Source organism: Rhinichthys klamathensis, unplaced genomic scaffold (assembly GCF_029890125.1).
Source record: "Rhinichthys klamathensis goyatoka isolate OS25496 unplaced genomic scaffold, OSU_Roscu_1.1 h1tg000241l_1, whole genome shotgun sequence".
Classification (NCBI taxonomy): Eukaryota; Metazoa; Chordata; class Actinopteri; order Cypriniformes; family Leuciscidae; genus Rhinichthys; species Rhinichthys klamathensis.
In genome coordinates, this window is record NW_026606763.1 from 264,159 (window position 1) to 270,000 (window position 5,842).

The window sequence follows — 5,842 nt, forward strand, 5'->3', positions numbered from 1 at the left end:
TTAGCAGTAATGACCGGTTTTTAGAATTCCAAGCAGAAGTTATATAAATGATTCACCCCGGACTCAAATGCCAGCTTATTAAGACTACAGCTGTGCTTTAATAGAAGCAGCAATATCTTTATTAGGAGTTCTGATTAAGGTAATTATCACTATAACTACCACTCACCAAACCCCTTTCTGCAGGTTACATCGATACGCCAGTAGGTGACGACAAGACTGTCTTTACGAGCGACAGACAGTTGATGGCATCCATTGACTTCCATAGTAGGAAAAAAAACATACGGGTGCGTTAAATTCTAGTCTTCTAATTAAATTCATCTTCTTTTTTGTTCAACAGAAGAAAGAAAATCTTACAGGTTTGGAACAACATGAGGGTGAGTAAATGATGACACATTTTTTTGGGGTGAACTATCCCTTTAAGGTTTTTTTTTTTTTTGCTGTTGTTAACTTTCATAATGTAGTGACCTAGACACACCAGATGAGTAAGTCTCATGATTGTTCAAATACCCGAAGGAAACGTAAACAAGGAAAGAAAAGCAAAAGACTCACTCACAATATTTTGATAGGACTTCTGGACATTAACACTTGTCTTGACTGCACTGATTTGTCAACTGTGTCAACATACTGTAATACACACACACACACACACATATTTATATACTATATAGTACATATTTCCATATATTTATATTTTATAAAAACGGGGGCTGTCAAGAAAGATCCAAATATTTACAGGGGAAAGGATTTTTTCAAGAGAAACTAGATGTTCCTCCTAAAATCGTTATTTCTTCCATCACTGCTTCTGTTTTATTGTCTTTTTGAGGATACGAAGCTCTCATTTTAATTGTCCAAATACTTATGTCAAGATCCATTAATTTTGATGCTAACATTTCAGCGTTCTGCTACGCCCAGACACTGTGCTAACCAGACAGTATTTATTCAAAACGAGCTCGATTCCCATTCTTAGTCATCTGAACTGGTTTCCCGAGGGGAAACTTTCTCTGAAAAACAGGAAAATTGTTGCACAGTTCAAAGAGGACCCGTTTTAATCAATCCAACAGTTCCCATGAGCACAGAGTGGGGCCCCAGCAAATTCTTTGCTTGTACGTCACAGAATTTATTTCCTACAAAACGATTTAGTCTAAAGACTGAAGTCTGCTCTTATCTTAAGGTCGCACACCTCTATGGAAAACAGCAGTGTGCAAGTTTATACAGAAGACAAACATGGAGCCACACTCAGGGTTTCTCTAACTTTGGGCGTTTTTCCCAGCTGTTGATTTTTATTGAAATGAACACATTTCAACATTCTTCTTTACAAACATCAGAACCGTCTATTGTGCCTTTTCGGATATTACCTTTCATGTAGTGTGTAATATAGATTTTGGTGAAAGTAAAAGGTCTTCAAAGTTTCCAAAATCAAAGTGCACAACAAATGGAGTTATTGTCTCCCAAAAGAAAGAATCAAATCTAAACTGCCTGGAACGAGTTGTTAGTAATTCCAGTCTCAATTCCTGTTACAAACATAATGTAGGTTTGTAACAAATTTGCATAATGGAAGCCTATTCTTTGGCTACCCGCGAACAACTTTGACCCGCTCTCAAAATTTTTATTTGTGGTATCACAGTGTATCAAGTGCTGAGGAAGCTTTGGAGATGAAATCCAGATATTGTAATGGACGTTTAATTTCCAGCACGTGCTGTAAGCAGTAGACCAATCACAACAGACTGGGTCATCTGACCATTCAGAGCAGAGTAGACCAATCACAACAGACTGGGTCATCTGACCATTCAGAGCAGAGTAGACCAATCACAACAGACTGTGTCATCTGACCATTCAGAGCAGAGTAGACCAATCACAACAGACTGGGTCATCTGACCAATCAGAACAGAGTAGACCAATTACAACAGACTGGGCCATCTGACCAATCAGAGCAGAGTAGACCAATTACAACAGACTGGCTCATCTGACCAATCAGAGCAGAGTAGACCAATCACAACAGACTGGGCCATCTGACCAATCAGAGCAGAGTAGTCCAATCACAACAGACTGGGTCATCTGACCAATCAGAGCAGAGTAGACCAATTACAACAGACTGGGCCATCTGACCAATCAGAGCTGAGTAGACCAATCACAACAGACTGGGCCATCTGACCAATCAGAGCAGAGTAGACCAATTACAACAGACTGGCTCATCTGACCAATCAGAGCAGAGTAGACCAATCACAACAGACTGGGCCATCTGACCAATCAGAGGAGAGTAGACCAATTGCAACAGACTGGCTCATCTGACCAATCAGAGCTGAGTAGTCCAATCACAACAGACTGGGTCACCTGACCAATCAGAGCAGAGTAGACCAATCACAACAGACTGGGCCATCTGACCAATCAGAGCTGTAGTCCAATCACAACAGACTGGGTCACCTGACCAATCAGAACAAAGTAGACCAATCACAACAGACTGGGCCATCTAACCAATCAGAGCAGAGTAGACCAATCACAACAGACTGGGCCATCTGACCAATCAGAGCAGAGTAGACCAATCACAACAGACTGGGCCATCTAACCAATCAGAGCAGAGTAGACCAATCACAACAGACATGGGCCATCTGACCAATCAGAGCAGAGTAGACCAATCACAACAGACTGGGCCATCTGACCAATCAGAGCAGAGTAGACCAATCACAACAGACTGGGCCATCTGACCAATCAGAGCAGAGTAAACAGTTAATGGGCCCCATTGAGTAAATAGTATGGTCAATCATATCTTATATGGTCAATACTATAAGTCAATGGGGTCCATCAACTGTTTGGTTACCGACATTCTTCAAAATATCTTCTTTTGTGTTCAGCAGAAATGATTAGCATGTGAATTGCCTGTATAAATGACAAACATTTTGGCCTTTAGGAAAATATCTCCACATAAATTGCGGGAAACCAAGTAATTGTCATCATTCTTGGCAATATGCCACCAGTAATTTCCTGAAAATTTAATTAACCAAGACAAAAAAAAAAAAACACCAAAAAAAATCTTTCTGCTTTGTGTTTAACATTTCTCTATCAATATGACTTAGCAAAAATACAGCATCTATCCAAGCATGTTTTTTTCCATGTTTATTTGAATCTATCAAAGGCGCTAAGATTTACAGGCTACAGCTGTGCTGCAACCAATAATGGAGACACAAGAGTGACTTTTTTTTGTTTTTAGTCTCTCTAAAATATCTTTCACCCCACACTGTTCATACTACAAACATTAATAATACCTCAAATCATGCGGCTCGTTGAGAGAAAAAAAATCCTTTAGCCACTTACCAACACATTAGCAACCAGACACAGAACAGCATAAAATACACTTAGCATTAAGCTAACAACCACTCAAAATCCTTCAAGAACATAGAAGCAAAAACAGAAGTTTAAATAGCACTGTTATCTTTTTAATTTCAAGCTTTGGAGCAAAATTCTGATCTAAACCAGCCTTTCTTTTCAATTATAAGCAGAACTTGCTCAAAACAACATGGCTAACTCATTCCAGATTGGCAGGCAGGAGAGAACTGCTAATGCCACTTTACTCTCACACAGGAGCATTGTGTGCCAATTTACGACATTTTACACCACAGAAATTTAAGCTTTGTGGTCAAAACAGAGCGTTTCTGGACGTAGTGTACTCGATGCGAACTGCAGATGTAAACAAGTGAATCAGTGAAACTATGCATAGGGCAACAGAAAAACGGGCTTTATCCTCGAAGGTAAACAGTGAGGGAAAATATCTTCTATCTTCCCTGTTTTTCTTCCAACCAAACAGATGAGCAGTCAATTAGCGACGTCATCATGATGGAGGCAGATGTGAGGCAGTCGACGGAATCTAAATATTTGCCCATGACTTATTTCGTGTCCTCGCTGATCTTTCATTTTTGTTCCGTTCTTTGAACCATTTCTTCTTCTTTGTTTTTCAGGGTTGTTGCTGTTGGATGTTGCTGAAGTTTGTCAGGTTTACGACCTTTCCAGTCCTACTCCTTAAAGGTATAGTGTGTATTTTTTTCAATGTTTAATGTACTTTTACTGCTAAGCCTAACACAGCAGCAACATTGGCTCAACCAATAGAGTGCAACTGTGCCCGCCCACTTTTTTTCCCATTCATTTCTCCCATAGGGATTTAAAAAAAAGTCTTCACTGAAGCGTTTTAAGCCATGAACCAAGCTACGAGGTAATTCATTTCGTTTGAAGTCTATCGGGGCCTTTAGCATTAGCATCTAGTTATACAGTATATTGTCTTTAATATTTTTTGGTTTGTACATTTAAAAATGTGTCAGCTTCAGTGTTTTACCTTTCTTATTATTTCAGCAAAAACGTCACAAGCTCCACCTCCGCTGCTGTGCAAAGGATTGTGGTTAATAATAATAGGCCAAATAGCATGCTACATGCTACTAACTATGCATAGTGTTTGGGGTAACGCATTACAAGTAACGTCAGTTGCGTAATCAATTACTTTTTTCAAGTAACTAGAAAAGTAACTTTTAATAGTAACTTTCCCCAACACTGCCTATGCATATAAGCACATCATCCAAGCTCTTTTGCGTTAGTTTCAATGTTGGGACACACTTATCCTAACTCTGCTAGAATAAAGAACTAGCAGGCATGCAACAAAAATTTAGACATGTAAATGTTGTCTGTTATAGCATTCAGACAAAAATCTTTTACCTGTAAAAGTAAAAAGCACATGGTTTTCAGTTTAAATACAGTTCTGTATCCAGTGGCTTTCCTCTCCTCTAGTAACCTTTTTCTTTGTCGCTTTCGATCCTCTTTTCCCCTGCAGTAAAACACGAGGGGTGTTACATTTGATCTGTCTGTTTCAGTAAGTGTCTCTCTCTCTCTCTCTCTCTCTCTCTCTCTCTCTCTCTCTCTCTTTCTCTCTCCCAGCTGAGCTCTTGGCATTCCTGCCCACAACATCAATGTCATTAGTTCAAAGTCTTTCCTTTTTTTCACCGGACAGTCTGTCTACCATGGGATGTACAATCCTCTCTATCTCTATATCCCCTCTGCCCCAGTTAACTTATTCCACCAGCGTAAATGTAAGTAATCAGCTGTCGCGCAGCTGTTTTTACTCGCAATTCTGATTGGTCTGCTTTGATTGAGTACTGGAGCCCCCTTTCATCATTAATTTAACATAAGGACATAAACATCGCCGTGGATTTGAATTAAACTGTTGGACCAGTGTCTACTTGGATATATTTTAAATCATTAAGACCCTACAGTATAGACCCTACTATACTTAAAATGCCTTTTGGTGATTTGGTGGCTTTGAGTATGAGTAATGAATAGGCCTACCATGGTTTTACTGATAATACCATCACTGTACCATGGTCTGCAAACAATACTCTTTTGTAAGGGGATTTGACTTTCCACTGAACCCTCTGTTTTTACATTTAACTTCATTACCAAACATCTGATTCATCCTGTGACTCATTAGAATCGGATGATTTAAGTTCATGTTCACCGTTTTTGAAGCGTATGTTTACAGAACGGCTGGATGAGACTCAGTGAGACAGAGAGAGAGAGAGGGGGGTGGTATTTTAAAGCTTTGTTATAAACATAATCTAATGGGTGGTCTGTGTTTTTGTGCAGTTATCTATGGCCCACTCATTGCGCCCGTTCCAGGATCTCTGATGTTTTTCTGCCTAGTGCAATGATGTTTAAATGTTAAACGCTGTTGACCTCTGCTGGTCGGGAAGTGAACTGCACAGACAGCATTGATGCCAGCATGACCTCTGGTGGCACTTTATGGACAACTGCTCATATGAACATTAAAAAAAGAGCAGAAAGTGGTACTTCAGATAGATAGATAGAT

At 39.6% G+C, this 5,842-nt stretch overlaps 1 long non-coding RNA gene across 3 annotated transcripts in view; it reads left to right on the forward strand.

Moving 5' to 3' along the window:
- The first annotated feature begins 307 nt into the window (after positions 1-307).
- The window catches only part of LOC130100416 (uncharacterized), an 8,831-nt gene continuing 3,296 nt past the window's right edge, over positions 308-5,842 (forward strand). Inside the window, exons 1-2 of one of the 3 annotated variants that reach the window (XR_008808873.1) lie at positions 308-374; positions 3,951-4,026. This is a non-coding gene — a long non-coding RNA (uncharacterized LOC130100416). Of the gene's footprint in view, positions 375-3,330; positions 4,027-5,842 lie in introns of those variants that run through there. The other 2 variants (XR_008808872.1, XR_008808871.1) reach the window with 2 other exon arrangements.